Source organism: Salmo salar, chromosome 08 (genome assembly GCF_965601325.2).
Source record: "Salmo salar chromosome 08, fSalSal1, whole genome shotgun sequence".
NCBI classification, from domain to species: domain Eukaryota; kingdom Metazoa; phylum Chordata; class Actinopteri; order Salmoniformes; family Salmonidae; genus Salmo; species Salmo salar.
In genome coordinates this window covers 2,421,416-2,436,536 of record NC_138298.1, presented here as the reverse complement: position 1 = coordinate 2,436,536, position 15,121 = coordinate 2,421,416, and the positions used below count along the sequence as shown (strand labels likewise).

At 42.2% G+C, this 15,121-nt stretch overlaps 34 non-coding genes across 34 annotated transcripts; all 34 read right to left on the bottom strand.

Annotated features, from left to right (window-relative positions):
* Positions 1-152: 152 nt before the first annotated feature.
* Positions 153-271, bottom strand: LOC145857572 (5S ribosomal RNA). The gene has a single exon (XR_014378471.1). It is a non-coding gene; the product is annotated as a 5S ribosomal RNA (ribosomal RNA).
* A 139-nt stretch (positions 272-410) lies between these two features.
* LOC145852170 (5S ribosomal RNA) lies at positions 411-529 on the bottom strand. Its single transcript, XR_014374024.1, has one exon. It is a non-coding gene; the product is annotated as a 5S ribosomal RNA (ribosomal RNA).
* A 409-nt stretch (positions 530-938) lies between these two features.
* On the bottom strand, positions 939-1,057 carry LOC145855504 (5S ribosomal RNA). The gene has a single exon (XR_014376392.1). It is a non-coding gene; the product is annotated as a 5S ribosomal RNA (ribosomal RNA).
* Positions 1,058-1,466: 409 nt separating this feature from the next.
* On the bottom strand, positions 1,467-1,585 carry LOC145855503 (5S ribosomal RNA). The gene has a single exon (XR_014376391.1). It is a non-coding gene; the product is annotated as a 5S ribosomal RNA (ribosomal RNA).
* Positions 1,586-1,724: 139 nt separating this feature from the next.
* LOC145885970 (5S ribosomal RNA) lies at positions 1,725-1,843 on the bottom strand. Its single transcript, XR_014397554.1, has one exon. It is a non-coding gene; the product is annotated as a 5S ribosomal RNA (ribosomal RNA).
* A 409-nt stretch (positions 1,844-2,252) lies between these two features.
* Positions 2,253-2,371, bottom strand: LOC145855502 (5S ribosomal RNA). Its single transcript, XR_014376390.1, has one exon. It is a non-coding gene; the product is annotated as a 5S ribosomal RNA (ribosomal RNA).
* A 139-nt stretch (positions 2,372-2,510) lies between these two features.
* Positions 2,511-2,629, bottom strand: LOC145885969 (5S ribosomal RNA). The gene has a single exon (XR_014397553.1). It is a non-coding gene; the product is annotated as a 5S ribosomal RNA (ribosomal RNA).
* A 409-nt stretch (positions 2,630-3,038) lies between these two features.
* LOC145855501 (5S ribosomal RNA) lies at positions 3,039-3,157 on the bottom strand. The gene has a single exon (XR_014376389.1). It is a non-coding gene; the product is annotated as a 5S ribosomal RNA (ribosomal RNA).
* A 409-nt stretch (positions 3,158-3,566) lies between these two features.
* LOC145855500 (5S ribosomal RNA) lies at positions 3,567-3,685 on the bottom strand. Its single transcript, XR_014376388.1, has one exon. It is a non-coding gene; the product is annotated as a 5S ribosomal RNA (ribosomal RNA).
* Positions 3,686-3,824: 139 nt separating this feature from the next.
* LOC145885968 (5S ribosomal RNA) lies at positions 3,825-3,943 on the bottom strand. Its single transcript, XR_014397552.1, has one exon. It is a non-coding gene; the product is annotated as a 5S ribosomal RNA (ribosomal RNA).
* A 409-nt stretch (positions 3,944-4,352) lies between these two features.
* Positions 4,353-4,471, bottom strand: LOC145855498 (5S ribosomal RNA). The gene has a single exon (XR_014376386.1). It is a non-coding gene; the product is annotated as a 5S ribosomal RNA (ribosomal RNA).
* Positions 4,472-4,610: 139 nt separating this feature from the next.
* On the bottom strand, positions 4,611-4,729 carry LOC145885967 (5S ribosomal RNA). Its single transcript, XR_014397551.1, has one exon. It is a non-coding gene; the product is annotated as a 5S ribosomal RNA (ribosomal RNA).
* Positions 4,730-5,138: 409 nt separating this feature from the next.
* On the bottom strand, positions 5,139-5,257 carry LOC145855497 (5S ribosomal RNA). Its single transcript, XR_014376385.1, has one exon. It is a non-coding gene; the product is annotated as a 5S ribosomal RNA (ribosomal RNA).
* A 409-nt stretch (positions 5,258-5,666) lies between these two features.
* Positions 5,667-5,785, bottom strand: LOC145855496 (5S ribosomal RNA). The gene has a single exon (XR_014376384.1). It is a non-coding gene; the product is annotated as a 5S ribosomal RNA (ribosomal RNA).
* Positions 5,786-6,194: 409 nt separating this feature from the next.
* Positions 6,195-6,313, bottom strand: LOC145884910 (5S ribosomal RNA). The gene has a single exon (XR_014396490.1). It is a non-coding gene; the product is annotated as a 5S ribosomal RNA (ribosomal RNA).
* A 139-nt stretch (positions 6,314-6,452) lies between these two features.
* LOC145885966 (5S ribosomal RNA) lies at positions 6,453-6,571 on the bottom strand. The gene has a single exon (XR_014397550.1). It is a non-coding gene; the product is annotated as a 5S ribosomal RNA (ribosomal RNA).
* A 409-nt stretch (positions 6,572-6,980) lies between these two features.
* On the bottom strand, positions 6,981-7,099 carry LOC145855495 (5S ribosomal RNA). The gene has a single exon (XR_014376383.1). It is a non-coding gene; the product is annotated as a 5S ribosomal RNA (ribosomal RNA).
* Positions 7,100-7,238: 139 nt separating this feature from the next.
* On the bottom strand, positions 7,239-7,357 carry LOC145885964 (5S ribosomal RNA). The gene has a single exon (XR_014397548.1). It is a non-coding gene; the product is annotated as a 5S ribosomal RNA (ribosomal RNA).
* A 409-nt stretch (positions 7,358-7,766) lies between these two features.
* LOC145855494 (5S ribosomal RNA) lies at positions 7,767-7,885 on the bottom strand. The gene has a single exon (XR_014376382.1). It is a non-coding gene; the product is annotated as a 5S ribosomal RNA (ribosomal RNA).
* A 409-nt stretch (positions 7,886-8,294) lies between these two features.
* On the bottom strand, positions 8,295-8,413 carry LOC145884549 (5S ribosomal RNA). Its single transcript, XR_014396127.1, has one exon. It is a non-coding gene; the product is annotated as a 5S ribosomal RNA (ribosomal RNA).
* Positions 8,414-8,822: 409 nt separating this feature from the next.
* Positions 8,823-8,941, bottom strand: LOC145855493 (5S ribosomal RNA). The gene has a single exon (XR_014376381.1). It is a non-coding gene; the product is annotated as a 5S ribosomal RNA (ribosomal RNA).
* A 409-nt stretch (positions 8,942-9,350) lies between these two features.
* LOC145855492 (5S ribosomal RNA) lies at positions 9,351-9,469 on the bottom strand. Its single transcript, XR_014376380.1, has one exon. It is a non-coding gene; the product is annotated as a 5S ribosomal RNA (ribosomal RNA).
* A 409-nt stretch (positions 9,470-9,878) lies between these two features.
* LOC145855491 (5S ribosomal RNA) lies at positions 9,879-9,997 on the bottom strand. The gene has a single exon (XR_014376379.1). It is a non-coding gene; the product is annotated as a 5S ribosomal RNA (ribosomal RNA).
* A 409-nt stretch (positions 9,998-10,406) lies between these two features.
* LOC145884909 (5S ribosomal RNA) lies at positions 10,407-10,525 on the bottom strand. The gene has a single exon (XR_014396489.1). It is a non-coding gene; the product is annotated as a 5S ribosomal RNA (ribosomal RNA).
* A 139-nt stretch (positions 10,526-10,664) lies between these two features.
* On the bottom strand, positions 10,665-10,783 carry LOC145885963 (5S ribosomal RNA). Its single transcript, XR_014397547.1, has one exon. It is a non-coding gene; the product is annotated as a 5S ribosomal RNA (ribosomal RNA).
* Positions 10,784-11,192: 409 nt separating this feature from the next.
* LOC145855490 (5S ribosomal RNA) lies at positions 11,193-11,311 on the bottom strand. The gene has a single exon (XR_014376378.1). It is a non-coding gene; the product is annotated as a 5S ribosomal RNA (ribosomal RNA).
* Positions 11,312-11,450: 139 nt separating this feature from the next.
* On the bottom strand, positions 11,451-11,569 carry LOC145885962 (5S ribosomal RNA). The gene has a single exon (XR_014397546.1). It is a non-coding gene; the product is annotated as a 5S ribosomal RNA (ribosomal RNA).
* Positions 11,570-11,978: 409 nt separating this feature from the next.
* On the bottom strand, positions 11,979-12,097 carry LOC145855489 (5S ribosomal RNA). The gene has a single exon (XR_014376377.1). It is a non-coding gene; the product is annotated as a 5S ribosomal RNA (ribosomal RNA).
* A 409-nt stretch (positions 12,098-12,506) lies between these two features.
* On the bottom strand, positions 12,507-12,625 carry LOC145884548 (5S ribosomal RNA). Its single transcript, XR_014396126.1, has one exon. It is a non-coding gene; the product is annotated as a 5S ribosomal RNA (ribosomal RNA).
* A 409-nt stretch (positions 12,626-13,034) lies between these two features.
* Positions 13,035-13,153, bottom strand: LOC145884547 (5S ribosomal RNA). Its single transcript, XR_014396125.1, has one exon. It is a non-coding gene; the product is annotated as a 5S ribosomal RNA (ribosomal RNA).
* A 409-nt stretch (positions 13,154-13,562) lies between these two features.
* On the bottom strand, positions 13,563-13,681 carry LOC145884908 (5S ribosomal RNA). The gene has a single exon (XR_014396488.1). It is a non-coding gene; the product is annotated as a 5S ribosomal RNA (ribosomal RNA).
* A 139-nt stretch (positions 13,682-13,820) lies between these two features.
* LOC145885961 (5S ribosomal RNA) lies at positions 13,821-13,939 on the bottom strand. The gene has a single exon (XR_014397545.1). It is a non-coding gene; the product is annotated as a 5S ribosomal RNA (ribosomal RNA).
* Positions 13,940-14,348: 409 nt separating this feature from the next.
* On the bottom strand, positions 14,349-14,467 carry LOC145855487 (5S ribosomal RNA). The gene has a single exon (XR_014376375.1). It is a non-coding gene; the product is annotated as a 5S ribosomal RNA (ribosomal RNA).
* Positions 14,468-14,876: 409 nt separating this feature from the next.
* LOC145855486 (5S ribosomal RNA) lies at positions 14,877-14,995 on the bottom strand. Its single transcript, XR_014376374.1, has one exon. It is a non-coding gene; the product is annotated as a 5S ribosomal RNA (ribosomal RNA).
* Positions 14,996-15,121: the final 126 nt, after the last annotated feature.

Here is a 15,121-nt window from a genome sequence, read left to right as displayed (position 1 = left end):
ATAAATACAAGGCAGATGCTAATTGAAAACACAAGGAAATTTGATCCTATTAAAAAGGCAGGAAGCTGCATTTAGTCAATTCATCATTAAATGCTTACTACAAGGCAGTGTTGCTGATGAAATAGTGCAGGGGCACACCCTCGTGGACAAAATGCTTACAGCACCTGGTATTCCCAGGCGGTCTCCCATCCAAGTACTAACCAGGCCCGACCCTGCTTAGCTTCCGAGATCAGACGAGATCGGGAGTACCCAGGCTGGTATGGCCGTAAGCGAGAAACAATCTCTTGCTACAACATATATAGTCAAAGTGAGTCTGATAAAACAGACATTTAGTCAATTCATCATTAAATGCTTAATACAAGGCAGTGTTGCTGATGAAATAGTGCAAGAGCACACCCTCGTGGACAAAATGCTTACAGCACCTGGTATTCCCAGGCGGTCTCCCATCCAAGTACTAACCAGGCACGACCCTGCTTAGCTTCCGAGATCAGACGAGATTGGGCGTACCCAGGCTGGTATGGCCGTAAGCGAGAAACAACCTCTTGCTACAACATATATAGTCAAAGTGAGTGTGATAAACAGACATTGCATTTTCACCAATTAGATAAGCAGCTTGAACTTTGTGTCACTGAAAAAGTAGAAGAAATTACAAACACTGTTCCCATCACTTTTTAGCACAGGTAGTTGGATAAAATACAAACTTTATTTCCTTTCATCATTTGAACAGGGCAAAGGAGCACAAAGCACACACAAGCTGCATTCAGCAACAATATTCTTGTTTGTCTTATAAATACAAGGCAGATGCTAATTGAAAACACAAGGAAATTTGATCCTATTAAAAAGGCAGGAAGCTGCATTTAGTCAATTCATCATTAAATGCTTACTACAAGGCAGTGTTGCTGATGAAATAGTGCAGGGGCACACCCTCGTGGACAAAATGCTTACAGCACCTGGTATTCCCAGGCGGTCTCCCATCCAAGTACTAACCAGGCCCGACCCTGCTTAGCTTCCGAGATCAGACGAGATCGGGCGTACCCAGGCTGGTATGGCCGTAAGCGAGAAACAATCTCTTGCTACAACATATATAGTCAAAGTGAGTGTGATAAACAGACATTGCATTTTCACCAATTAGATAAGCAGCTTGAACTTTGTGTCACTGAAAAAGTAGAAGAAATTACAAACACTGTTCCCATCACTTTTTAGCACAGGTAGTTGGATAAAATACAAACTTTATTTCCTTTCATCATTTGAACAGGGCAAAGGAGCACAAAGCACACACAAGCTGCATTCAGCAACAATATTCTTATTTGTCTTATAAATACAAGGCAGATGCTAATTGAAAACACAAGGAAATTTGATCCTATTAAAAAGGCAGGAAGCTGCATTTAGTCAATTCATCATTAAATGCTTACTACAAGGCAGTGTTGCTGATGAAATAGTGCAGGGGCACACCCTCGTGGACAAAATGCTTACAGCACCTGGTATTCCCAGGCGGTCTCCCATCCAAGTACTAACCAGGCCCGACCCTGCTTAGCTTCCGAGATCAGACGAGATCGGGCGTACCCAGGCTGGTATGGCCGTAAGCGAGAAACAATCTCTTGCTACAACATATATAGTCAAAGTGAGTCTGATAAAACAGACATTTAGTCAATTCATCATTAAATGCTTAATACAAGGCAGTGTTGCTGATGAAATAGTGCAAGAGCACACCCTCGTGGACAAAATGCTTACAGCACCTGGTATTCCCAGGCGGTCTCCCATCCAAGTACTAACCAGGCCCGACCCTGCTTAGCTTCCGAGATCAGACGAGATTGGGCGTACCCAGGCTGGTATGGCCGTAAGCGAGAAACAACCTCTTGCTACAACATATATAGTCAAAGTGAGTGTGATAAACAGACATTGCATTTTCACCAATTAGATAAGCAGCTTGAACTTTGTGTCACTGAAAAAGTAGAAGAAATTACAAACACTGTTCCCATCACTTTTTAGCACAGGTAGTTGGATAAAATACAAACTTTATTTCCTTTCATCATTTGAACAGGGCAAAGGAGCACAAAGCACACACAAGCTGCATTCAGCAACAATATTCTTGTTTGTCTTATAAATACAAGGCAGATGCTAATTGAAAACACAAGGAAATTTGATCCTATTAAAAAGGCAGGAAGCTGCATTTAGTCAATTCATCATTAAATGCTTACTACAAGGCAGTGTTGCTGATGAAATAGTGCAGGGGCACACCCTCGTGGACAAAATGCTTACAGCACCTGGTATTCCCAGGCGGTCTCCCATCCAAGTACTAACCAGGCCCGACCCTGCTTAGCTTCCGAGATCAGACGAGATCGGGCGTACCCAGGCTGGTATGGCCGTAAGCGAGAAACAATCTCTTGCTACAACATATATAGTCAAAGTGAGTCTGATAAAACAGACATTTAGTCAATTCATCATTAAATGCTTAATACAAGGCAGTGTTGCTGATGAAATAGTGCAAGAGCACACCCTCGTGGACAAAATGCTTACAGCACCTGGTATTCCCAGGCGGTCTCCCATCCAAGTACTAACCAGGCCCGACCCTGCTTAGCTTCCGAGATCAGACGAGATTGGGCGTACCCAGGCTGGTATGGCCGTAAGCGAGAAACAACCTCTTGCTACAACATATATAGTCAAAGTGAGTGTGATAAACAGACATTGCATTTTCACCAATTAGATAAGCAGCTTGAACTTTGTGTCACTGAAAAAGTAGAAGAAATTACAAACACTGTTCCCATCACTTTTTAGCACAGGTAGTTGGATAAAATACAAACTTTATTTCCTTTCATCATTTGAACAGGGCAAAGGAGCACAAAGCACACACAAGCTGCATTCAGCAACAATATTCTTGTTTGTCTTATAAATACAAGGCAGATGCTAATTGAAAACACAAGGAAATTTGATCCTATTAAAAAGGCAGGAAGCTGCATTTAGTCAATTCATCATTAAATGCTTACTACAAGGCAGTGTTGCTGATGAAATAGTGCAGGGGCACACCCTCGTGGACAAAATGCTTACAGCACCTGGTATTCCCAGGCGGTCTCCCATCCAAGTACTAACCAGGCCCGACCCTGCTTAGCTTCCGAGATCAGACGAGATCGGGCGTACCCAGGCTGGTATGGCCGTAAGCGAGAAACAATCTCTTGCTACAACATATATAGTCAAAGTGAGTGTGATAAACAGACATTGCATTTTCACCAATTAGATAAGCAGCTTGAACTTTGTGTCACTGAAAAAGTAGAAGAAATTACAAACACTGTTCCCATCACTTTTTAGCACAGGTAGTTGGATAAAATACAAACTTTATTTCCTTTCATCATTTGAACAGGGCAAAGGAGCACAAAGCACACACAAGCTGCATTCAGCAACAATATTCTTGTTTGTCTTATAAATACAAGGCAGATGCTAATTGAAAACACAAGGAAATTTGATCCTATTAAAAAGGCAGGAAGCTGCATTTAGTCAATTCATCATTAAATGCTTACTACAAGGCAGTGTTGCTGATGAAATAGTGCAGGGGCACACCCTCGTGGACAAAATGCTTACAGCACCTGGTATTCCCAGGCGGTCTCCCATCCAAGTACTAACCAGGCCCGACCCTGCTTAGCTTCCGAGATCAGACGAGATCGGGCGTACCCAGGCTGGTATGGCCGTAAGCGAGAAACAATCTCTTGCTACAACATATATAGTCAAAGTGAGTCTGATAAAACAGACATTTAGTCAATTCATCATTAAATGCTTAATACAAGGCAGTGTTGCTGATGAAATAGTGCAAGAGCACACCCTCGTGGACAAAATGCTTACAGCACCTGGTATTCCCAGGCGGTCTCCCATCCAAGTACTAACCAGGCCCGACCCTGCTTAGCTTCCGAGATCAGACGAGATTGGGCGTACCCAGGCTGGTATGGCCGTAAGCGAGAAACAACCTCTTGCTACAACATATATAGTCAAAGTGAGTGTGATAAACAGACATTGCATTTTCACCAATTAGATAAGCAGCTTGAACTTTGTGTCACTGAAAAAGTAGAAGAAATTACAAACACTGTTCCCATCACTTTTTAGCACAGGTAGTTGGATAAAATACAAACTTTATTTCCTTTCATCATTTGAACAGGGCAAAGGAGCACAAAGCACACACAAGCTGCATTCAGCAACAATATTCTTGTTTGTCTTATAAATACAAGGCAGATGCTAATTGAAAACACAAGGAAATTTGATCCTATTAAAAAGGCAGGAAGCTGCATTTAGTCAATTCATCATTAAATGCTTACTACAAGGCAGTGTTGCTGATGAAATAGTGCAGGGGCACACCCTCGTGGACAAAATGCTTACAGCACCTGGTATTCCCAGGCGGTCTCCCATCCAAGTACTAACCAGGCCCGACCCTGCTTAGCTTCCGAGATCAGACGAGATCGGGCGTACCCAGGCTGGTATGGCCGTAAGCGAGAAACAATCTCTTGCTACAACATATATAGTCAAAGTGAGTCTGATAAAACAGACATTTAGTCAATTCATCATTAAATGCTTAATACAAGGCAGTGTTGCTGATGAAATAGTGCAAGAGCACACCCTCGTGGACAAAATGCTTACAGCACCTGGTATTCCCAGGCGGTCTCCCATCCAAGTACTAACCAGGCCCGACCCTGCTTAGCTTCCGAGATCAGACGAGATTGGGCGTACCCAGGCTGGTATGGCCGTAAGCGAGAAACAACCTCTTGCTACAACATATATAGTCAAAGTGAGTGTGATAAACAGACATTGCATTTTCACCAATTAGATAAGCAGCTTGAACTTTGTGTCACTGAAAAAGTAGAAGAAATTACAAACACTGTTCCCATCACTTTTTAGCACAGGTAGTTGGATAAAATACAAACTTTATTTCCTTTCATCATTTGAACAGGGCAAAGGAGCACAAAGCACACACAAGCTGCATTCAGCAACAATATTCTTGTTTGTCTTATAAATACAAGGCAGATGCTAATTGAAAACACAAGGAAATTTGATCCTATTAAAAAGGCAGGAAGCTGCATTTAGTCAATTCATCATTAAATGCTTACTACAAGGCAGTGTTGCTGATGAAATAGTGCAGGGGCACACCCTCGTGGACAAAATGCTTACAGCACCTGGTATTCCCAGGCGGTCTCCCATCCAAGTACTAACCAGGCCCGACCCTGCTTAGCTTCCGAGATCAGACGAGATCGGGCGTACCCAGGCTGGTATGGCCGTAAGCGAGAAACAATCTCTTGCTACAACATATATAGTCAAAGTGAGTGTGATAAACAGACATTGCATTTTCACCAATTAGATAAGCAGCTTGAACTTTGTGTCACTGAAAAAGTAGAAGAAATTACAAACACTGTTCCCATCACTTTTTAGCACAGGTAGTTGGATAAAATACAAACTTTATTTCCTTTCATCATTTGAACAGGGCAAAGGAGCACAAAGCACACACAAGCTGCATTCAGCAACAATATTCTTGTTTGTCTTATAAATACAAGGCAGATGCTAATTGAAAACACAAGGAAATTTGATCCTATTAAAAAGGCAGGAAGCTGCATTTAGTCAATTCATCATTAAATGCTTACTACAAGGCAGTGTTGCTGATGAAATAGTGCAGGGGCACACCCTCGTGGACAAAATGCTTACAGCACCTGGTATTCCCAGGCGGTCTCCCATCCAAGTACTAACCAGGCCCGACCCTGCTTAGCTTCCGAGATCAGACGAGATCGGGCGTACCCAGGCTGGTATGGCCGTAAGCGAGAAACAATCTCTTGCTACAACATATATAGTCAAAGTGAGTGTGATAAACAGACATTGCATTTTCACCAATTAGATAAGCAGCTTGAACTTTGTGTCACTGAAAAAGTAGAAGAAATTACAAACACTGTTCCCATCACTTTTTAGCACAGGTAGTTGGATAAAATACAAACTTTATTTCCTTTCATCATTTGAACAGGGCAAAGGAGCACAAAGCACACACAAGCTGCATTCAGCAACAATATTCTTATTTGTCTTATAAATACAAGGCAGATGCTAATTGAAAACACAAGGAAATTTGATCCTATTAAAAAGGCAGGAAGCTGCATTTAGTCAATTCATCATTAAATGCTTACTACAAGGCAGTGTTGCTGATGAAATAGTGCAGGGGCACACCCTCGTGGACAAAATGCTTACAGCACCTGGTATTCCCAGGCGGTCTCCCATCCAAGTACTAACCAGGCCCGACCATGCTTAGCTTCCGAGATCAGACGAGATCGGGCGTACCCAGGCTGGTATGGCCGTAAGCGAGAAACAATCTCTTGCTACAACATATATAGTCAAAGTGAGTCTGATAAAACAGACATTTAGTCAAATCATCATTAAATGCTTAATACAAGGCAGTGTTGCTGATGAAATAGTGCAAGAGCACACCCTCGTGGACAAAATGCTTACAGCACCTGGTATTCCCAGGCGGTCTCCCATCCAAGTACTAACCAGGCCCGACCCTGCTTAGCTTCCGAGATCAGACGAGATTGGGCGTACCCAGGCTGGTATGGCCGTAAGCGAGAAACAACCTCTTGCTACAACATATATAGTCAAAGTGAGTGTGATAAACAGACATTGCATTTTCACCAATTAGATAAGCAGCTTGAACTTTGTGTCACTGAAAAAGTAGAAGAAATTACAAACACTGTTCCCATCACTTTTTAGCACAGGTAGTTGGATAAAATACAAACTTTATTTCCTTTCATCATTTGAACAGGGCAAAGGAGCACAAAGCACACACAAGCTGCATTCAGCAACAATATTCTTGTTTGTCTTATAAATACAAGGCAGATGCTAATTGAAAACACAAGGAAATTTGATCCTATTAAAAAGGCAGGAAGCTGCATTTAGTCAATTCATCATTAAATGCTTACTACAAGGCAGTGTTGCTGATGAAATAGTGCAGGGGCACACCCTCGTGGACAAAATGCTTACAGCACCTGGTATTCCCAGGCGGTCTCCCATCCAAGTACTAACCAGGCCCGACCCTGCTTAGCTTCCGAGATCAGACGAGATCGGGCGTACCCAGGCTGGTATGGCCGTAAGCGAGAAACAATCTCTTGCTACAACATATATAGTCAAAGTGAGTCTGATAAAACAGACATTTAGTCAATTCATCATTAAATGCTTAATACAAGGCAGTGTTGCTGATGAAATAGTGCAAGAGCACACCCTCGTGGACAAAATGCTTACAGCACCTGGTATTCCCAGGCGGTCTCCCATCCAAGTACTAACCAGGCCCGACCCTGCTTAGCTTCCGAGATCAGACGAGATTGGGCGTACCCAGGCTGGTATGGCCGTAAGCGAGAAACAACCTCTTGCTACAACATATATAGTCAAAGTGAGTGTGATAAACAGACATTGCATTTTCACCAATTAGATAAGCAGCTTGAACTTTGTGTCACTGAAAAAGTAGAAGAAATTACAAACACTGTTCCCATCACTTTTTAGCACAGGTAGTTGGATAAAATACAAACTTTATTTCCTTTCATCATTTGAACAGGGCAAAGGAGCACAAAGCACACACAAGCTGCATTCAGCAACAATATTCTTGTTTGTCTTATAAATACAAGGCAGATGCTAATTGAAAACACAAGGAAATTTGATCCTATTAAAAAGGCAGGAAGCTGCATTTAGTCAATTCATCATTAAATGCTTACTACAAGGCAGTGTTGCTGATGAAATAGTGCAGGGGCACACCCTCGTGGACAAAATGCTTACAGCACCTGGTATTCCCAGGCGGTCTCCCATCCAAGTACTAACCAGGCCCGACCCTGCTTAGCTTCCGAGATCAGACGAGATCGGGCGTACCCAGGCTGGTATGGCCGTAAGCGAGAAACAATCTCTTGCTACAACATATATAGTCAAAGTGAGTGTGATAAACAGACATTGCATTTTCACCAATTAGATAAGCAGCTTGAACTTTGTGTCACTGAAAAAGTAGAAGAAATTACAAACACTGTTCCCATCACTTTTTAGCACAGGTAGTTGGATAAAATACAAACTTTATTTCCTTTCATCATTTGAACAGGGCAAAGGAGCACAAAGCACACACAAGCTGCATTCAGCAACAATATTCTTGTTTGTCTTATAAATACAAGGCAGATGCTAATTGAAAACACAAGGAAATTTGATCCTATTAAAAAGGCAGGAAGCTGCATTTAGTCAATTCATCATTAAATGCTTACTACAAGGCAGTGTTGCTGATGAAATAGTGCAGGGGCACACCCTCGTGGACAAAATGCGTACAGCACCTGGTATTCCCAGGCGGTCTCCCATCCAAGTACTAACCAGGCCCGACCCTGCTTAGCTTCCGAGATCAGACGAGATCGGGCGTACCCAGGCTGGTATGGCCGTAAGCGAGAAACAATCTCTTGCTACAACATATATAGTCAAAGTGAGTGTGATAAACAGACATTGCATTTTCACCAATTAGATAAGCAGCTTGAACTTTGTGTCACTGAAAAAGTAGAAGAAATTACAAACACTGTTCCCATCACTTTTTAGCACAGGTAGTTGGATAAAATACAAACTTTATTTCCTTTCATCATTTGAACAGGGCAAAGGAGCACAAAGCACACACAAGCTGCATTCAGCAACAATATTCTTGTTTGTCTTATAAATACAAGGCAGATGCTAATTGAAAACACAAGGAAATTTGATCCTATTAAAAAGGCAGGAAGCTGCATTTAGTCAATTCATCATTAAATGCTTACTACAAGGCAGTGTTGCTGATGAAATAGTGCAGGGGCACACCCTCGTGGACAAAATGCTTACAGCACCTGGTATTCCCAGGCGGTCTCCCATCCAAGTACTAACCAGGCCCGACCCTGCTTAGCTTCCGAGATCAGACGAGATCGGGCGTACCCAGGCTGGTATGGCCGTAAGCGAGAAACAATCTCTTGCTACAACATATATAGTCAAAGTGAGTGTGATAAACAGACATTGCATTTTCACCAATTAGATAAGCAGCTTGAACTTTGTGTCACTGAAAAAGTAGAAGAAATTACAAACACTGTTCCCATCACTTTTTAGCACAGGTAGTTGGATAAAATACAAACTTTATTTCCTTTCATCATTTGAACAGGGCAAAGGAGCACAAAGCACACACAAGCTGCATTCAGCAACAATATTCTTGTTTGTCTTATAAATACAAGGCAGATGCTAATTGAAAACACAAGGAAATTTGATCCTATTAAAAAGGCAGGAAGCTGCATTTAGTCAATTCATCATTAAATGCTTACTACAAGGCAGTGTTGCTGATGAAATAGTGCAGGGGCACACCCTCGTGGACAAAATGCTTACAGCACCTGGTATTCCCAGGCGGTCTCCCATCCAAGTACTAACCAGGCCCGACCCTGCTTAGCTTCCGAGATCAGACGAGATCGGGCGTACCCAGGCTGGTATGGCCGTAAGCGAGAAACAATCTCTTGCTACAACATATATAGTCAAAGTGAGTGTGATAAACAGACATTGCATTTTCACCAATTAGATAAGCAGCTTGAACTTTGTGTCACTGAAAAAGTAGAAGAAATTACAAACACTGTTCCCATCACTTTTTAGCACAGGTAGTTGGATAAAATACAAACTTTATTTCCTTTCATCATTTGAACAGGGCAAAGGAGCACAAAGCACACACAAGCTGCATTCAGCAACAATATTCTTATTTGTCTTATAAATACAAGGCAGATGCTAATTGAAAACACAAGGAAATTTGATCCTATTAAAAAGGCAGGAAGCTGCATTTAGTCAATTCATCATTAAATGCTTACTACAAGGCAGTGTTGCTGATGAAATAGTGCAGGGGCACACCCTCGTGGACAAAATGCTTACAGCACCTGGTATTCCCAGGCGGTCTCCCATCCAAGTACTAACCAGGCCCGACCCTGCTTAGCTTCCGAGATCAGACGAGATCGGGCGTACCCAGGCTGGTATGGCCGTAAGCGAGAAACAATCTCTTGCTACAACATATATAGTCAAAGTGAGTGTGATAAACAGACATTGCATTTTCACCAATTAGATAAGCAGCTTGAACTTTGTGTCACTGAAAAAGTAGAAGAAATTACAAACACTGTTCCCATCACTTTTTAGCACAGGTAGTTGGATAAAATACAAACTTTATTTCCTTTCATCATTTGAACAGGGCAAAGGAGCACAAAGCACACACAAGCTGCATTCAGCAACAATATTCTTGTTTGTCTTATAAATACAAGGCAGATGCTAATTGAAAACACAAGGAAATTTGATCCTATTAAAAAGGCAGGAAGCTGCATTTAGTCAATTCATCATTAAATGCTTACTACAAGGCAGTGTTGCTGATGAAATAGTGCAGGGGCACACCCTCGTGGACAAAATGCTTACAGCACCTGGTATTCCCAGGCGGTCTCCCATCCAAGTACTAACCAGGCCCGACCATGCTTAGCTTCCGAGATCAGACGAGATCGGGCGTACCCAGGCTGGTATGGCCGTAAGCGAGAAACAATCTCTTGCTACAACATATATAGTCAAAGTGAGTCTGATAAAACAGACATTTAGTCAATTCATCATTAAATGCTTAATACAAGGCAGTGTTGCTGATGAAATAGTGCAAGAGCACACCCTCGTGGACAAAATGCTTACAGCACCTGGTATTCCCAGGCGGTCTCCCATCCAAGTACTAACCAGGCCCGACCCTGCTTAGCTTCCGAGATCAGACGAGATTGGGCGTACCCAGGCTGGTATGGCCGTAAGCGAGAAACAACCTCTTGCTACAACATATATAGTCAAAGTGAGTGTGATAAACAGACATTGCATTTTCACCAATTAGATAAGCAGCTTGAACTTTGTGTCACTGAAAAAGTAGAAGAAATTACAAACACTGTTCCCATCACTTTTTAGCACAGGTAGTTGGATAAAATACAAACTTTATTTCCTTTCATCATTTGAACAGGGCAAAGGAGCACAAAGCACACACAAGCTGCATTCAGCAACAATATTCTTGTTTGTCTTATAAATACAAGGCAGATGCTAATTGAAAACACAAGGAAATGTGATCCTATTAAAAAGGCAGGAAGCTGCATTTAGTCAATTCATCATTAAATGCTTACTACAAGGCAGTGTTGCTGATGAAATAGTGCAGGGGCACACCCTCGTGGACAAAATGCTTACAGCACCTGGTATTCCCAGGCGGTCTCCCATCCAAGTACTAACCAGGCCCGACCCTGCTTAGCTTCCGAGATCAGACGAGATCGGGCGTACCCAGGCTGGTATGGCCGTAAGCGAGAAACAATCTCTTGCTACAACATATATAGTCAAAGTGAGTCTGATAAAACAGACATTTAGTCAATTCATCATTAAATGCTTAATACAAGGCAGTGTTGCTGATGAAATAGTGCAAGAGCACACCCTCGTGGACAAAATGCTTACAGCACCTGGTATTCCCAGGCGGTCTCCCATCCAAGTACTAACCAGGCCCGACCCTGCTTAGCTTCCGAGATCAGACGAGATTGGGCGTACCCAGGCTGGTATGGCCGTAAGCGAGAAACAACCTCTTGCTACAACATATATAGTCAAAGTGAGTGTGATAAACAGACATTGCATTTTCACCAATTAGATAAGCAGCTTGAACTTTGTGTCACTGAAAAAGTAGAAGAAATTACAAACACTGTTCCCATCACTTTTTAGCACAGGTAGTTGGATAAAATACAAACTTTATTTCCTTTCATCATTTGAACAGGGCAAAGGAGCACAAAGCACACACAAGCTGCATTCAGCAACAATATTCTTGTTTGTCTTATAAATACAAGGCAGATGCTAATTGAAAACACAAGGAAATTTGATCCTATTAAAAAGGCAGGAAGCTGCATTTAGTCAATTCATCATTAAATGCTTACTACAAGGCAGTGTTGCTGATGAAATAGTGCAGGGGCACACCCTCGTGGACAAAATGCTTACAGCACCTGGTATTCCCAGGCGGTCTCCCATCCAAGTACTAACCAGGCCCGACCCTGCTTAGCTTCCGAGATCAGACGAGATCGGGCGTACCCAGGCTGGTATGGCCGTAAGCGAGAAACAATCTCTTGCTACAACATATATAGTCAAAGTGAGTGTGATAAACAGACATTGCATTTTCACCAATTAGATAAGCAGCTTGAACTTTGTGTCACTGAAAAAGTAGAAGAAATTACAAACACTGTTCCCATCACTTTTTAGCACAGGTAGTTGGATAAAATACAAACTTTATTTCCTTTCATCATTTGAACAGGGCAAAGGAGCACAAAGCACACACAAGCTGCATTCAGCAACAATATTCTTGTTTGTCTTATAAATACAAGGCAGATGCTAATTGAAAACACAAGGAAATTTGATCCTATTAAAAAGGCAGGAAGCTGCATTTAGTCAATTCATCATTAAATGCTTACTACAAGGCAGTGTTGCTGATGAAATAGTGCAGGGGCACACCCTCGTGGACAAAATGCGTACAGCACCTGGTATTCCCAGGCGGTCTCCCATCCAAGTACTAACCAGGCCCGACCCTGCTTAGCTTCCGAGATCAGACGAGATCGGGCGTACCCAGGCTGGTATGGCCGTAAGCGAGAAACAATCTCTTGCTACAACATATATAGTCAAAGTGAGTGTGATAAACAGACATTGCATTTTCACCAATTAGATAAGCAGCTTGAACTTTGTGTCACTGAAAAAGTAGAAGAAATTACAAACACTGTTCCCATCACTTTTTAGCACAGGTAGTTGGATAAAATACAAACTTTATTTCCTTTCATCATTTGAACAGGGCAAAGGAGCACAAAGCACACACAAGCTGCATTCAGCAACAATATTCTTGTTTGTCTTATAAATACAAGGCAGATGCTAATTGAAAACACAAGGAAATTTGATCCTATTAAAAAGGCAGGAAGCTGCATTTAGTCAATTCATCATTAAATGCTTACTACAAGGCAGTGTTGCTGATGAAATAGTGCAGGGGCACACCCTCGTGGACAAAATGCGTACAGCACCTGGTATTCCCAGGCGGTCTCCCATCCAAGTACTAACCAGGCCCGACCCTGCTTAGCTTCCGAGATCAGACGAGATCGGGCGTACCCAGGCTGGTATGGCCGTAAGCGAGAAACAATCTCTTGCTACAACATATATAGTCAAAGTGAGTGTGATAAACAGACATTGCATTTTCACCAATTAGATAAGCAGCTTGAACTTTGTGTCACTGAAAAAGTAGAAGAAATTACAAACACTGTTCCCATCACTTTTTAGCACAGGTAGTTGGATAAAATACAAACTTTATTTCCTTTCATCATTTGAACAGGGCAAAGGAGCACAAAGCACACACAAGCTGCATTCAGCAACAATATTCTTATTTGTCTTATAAATACAAGGCAGATGCTAATTGAAAACACAAGGAAATTTGATCCTATTAAAAAGGCAGGAAGCTGCATTTAGTCAATTCATCATTAAATGCTTACTACAAGGCAGTGTTGCTGATGAAATAGTGCAGGGGCACACCCTCGTGGACAAAATGCTTACAGCACCTGGTATTCCCAGGCGGTCTCCCATCCAAGTACTAACCAGGCCCGACCATGCTTAGCTTCCGAGATCAGACGAGATCGGGCGTACCCAGGCTGGTATGGCCGTAAGCGAGAAACAATCTCTTGCTACAACATATATAGTCAAAGTGAGTCTGATAAAACAGACATTTAGTCAAATCATCATTAAATGCTTAATACAAGGCAGTGTTGCTGATGAAATAGTGCAAGAGCACACCCTCGTGGACAAAATGCTTACAGCACCTGGTATTCCCAGGCGGTCTCCCATCCAAGTACTAACCAGGCCCGACCCTGCTTAGCTTCCGAGATCAGACGAGATTGGGCGTACCCAGGCTGGTATGGCCGTAAGCGAGAAACAACCTCTTGCTACAACATATATAGTCAAAGTGAGTGTGATAAACAGACATTGCATTTTCACCAATTAGATAAGCAGCTTGAACTTTGTGTCACTGAAAAAGTAGAAGAAATTACAAACACTGTTCCCATCACTTTTTAGCACAGGTAGTTGGATAAAATACAAACTTTATTTCCTTTCATCATTTGAACAGGGCAAAGGAGCACAAAGCACACACAAGCTGCATTCAGCAACAATATTCTTGTTTGTCTTATAAATACAAGGCAGATGCTAATTGAAAACACAAGGAAATTTGATCCTATTAAAAAGGCAGGAAGCTGCATTTAGTCAATTCATCATTAAATGCTTACTACAAGGCAGTGTTGCTGATGAAATAGTGCAGGGGCACACCCTCGTGGACAAAATGCTTACAGCACCTGGTATTCCCAGGCGGTCTCCCATCCAAGTACTAACCAGGCCCGACCCTGCTTAGCTTCCGAGATCAGACGAGATCGGGCGTACCCAGGCTGGTATGGCCGTAAGCGAGAAACAATCTCTTGCTACAACATATATAGTCAAAGTGAGTGTGATAAACAGACATTGCATTTTCACCAATTAGATAAGCAGCTTGAACTTTGTGTCACTGAAAAAGTAGAAGAAATTACAAACACTGTTCCCATCACTTTTTAGCACAGGTAGTTGGATAAAATACAAACTTTATTTCCTTTCATCATTTGAACAGGGCAAAGGAGCACAAAGCACACACAAGCTGCATTCAGCAACAATATTCTTGTTTGTCTTATAAATACAAGGCAGATGCTAATTGAAAACACAAGGAAATTTGATCCTATTAAAAAGGCAGGAAGCTGCATTTAGTCAATTCATCATTAAATGCTTACTACAAGGCAGTGTTGCTGATGAAATAGTGCAGGGGCACACCCTCGTGGACAAAATGCTTACAGCACCTGGTATTCCCAGGCGGTCTCCCATCCAAGTACTAACCAGGCCCGACCCTGCTTAGCTTCCGAGATCAGACGAGATCGGGCGTACCCAGGCTGGTATGGCCGTAAGCGAGAAACAATCTCTTGCTACAACATATATAGTCAAAGTGAGTGTGATAAACAGACATTGCATTTTCACCAATTAGATAAGCAGCTTGAACTTTGTGTCACTGAAAAAGTAGAAGAAATTACAAACA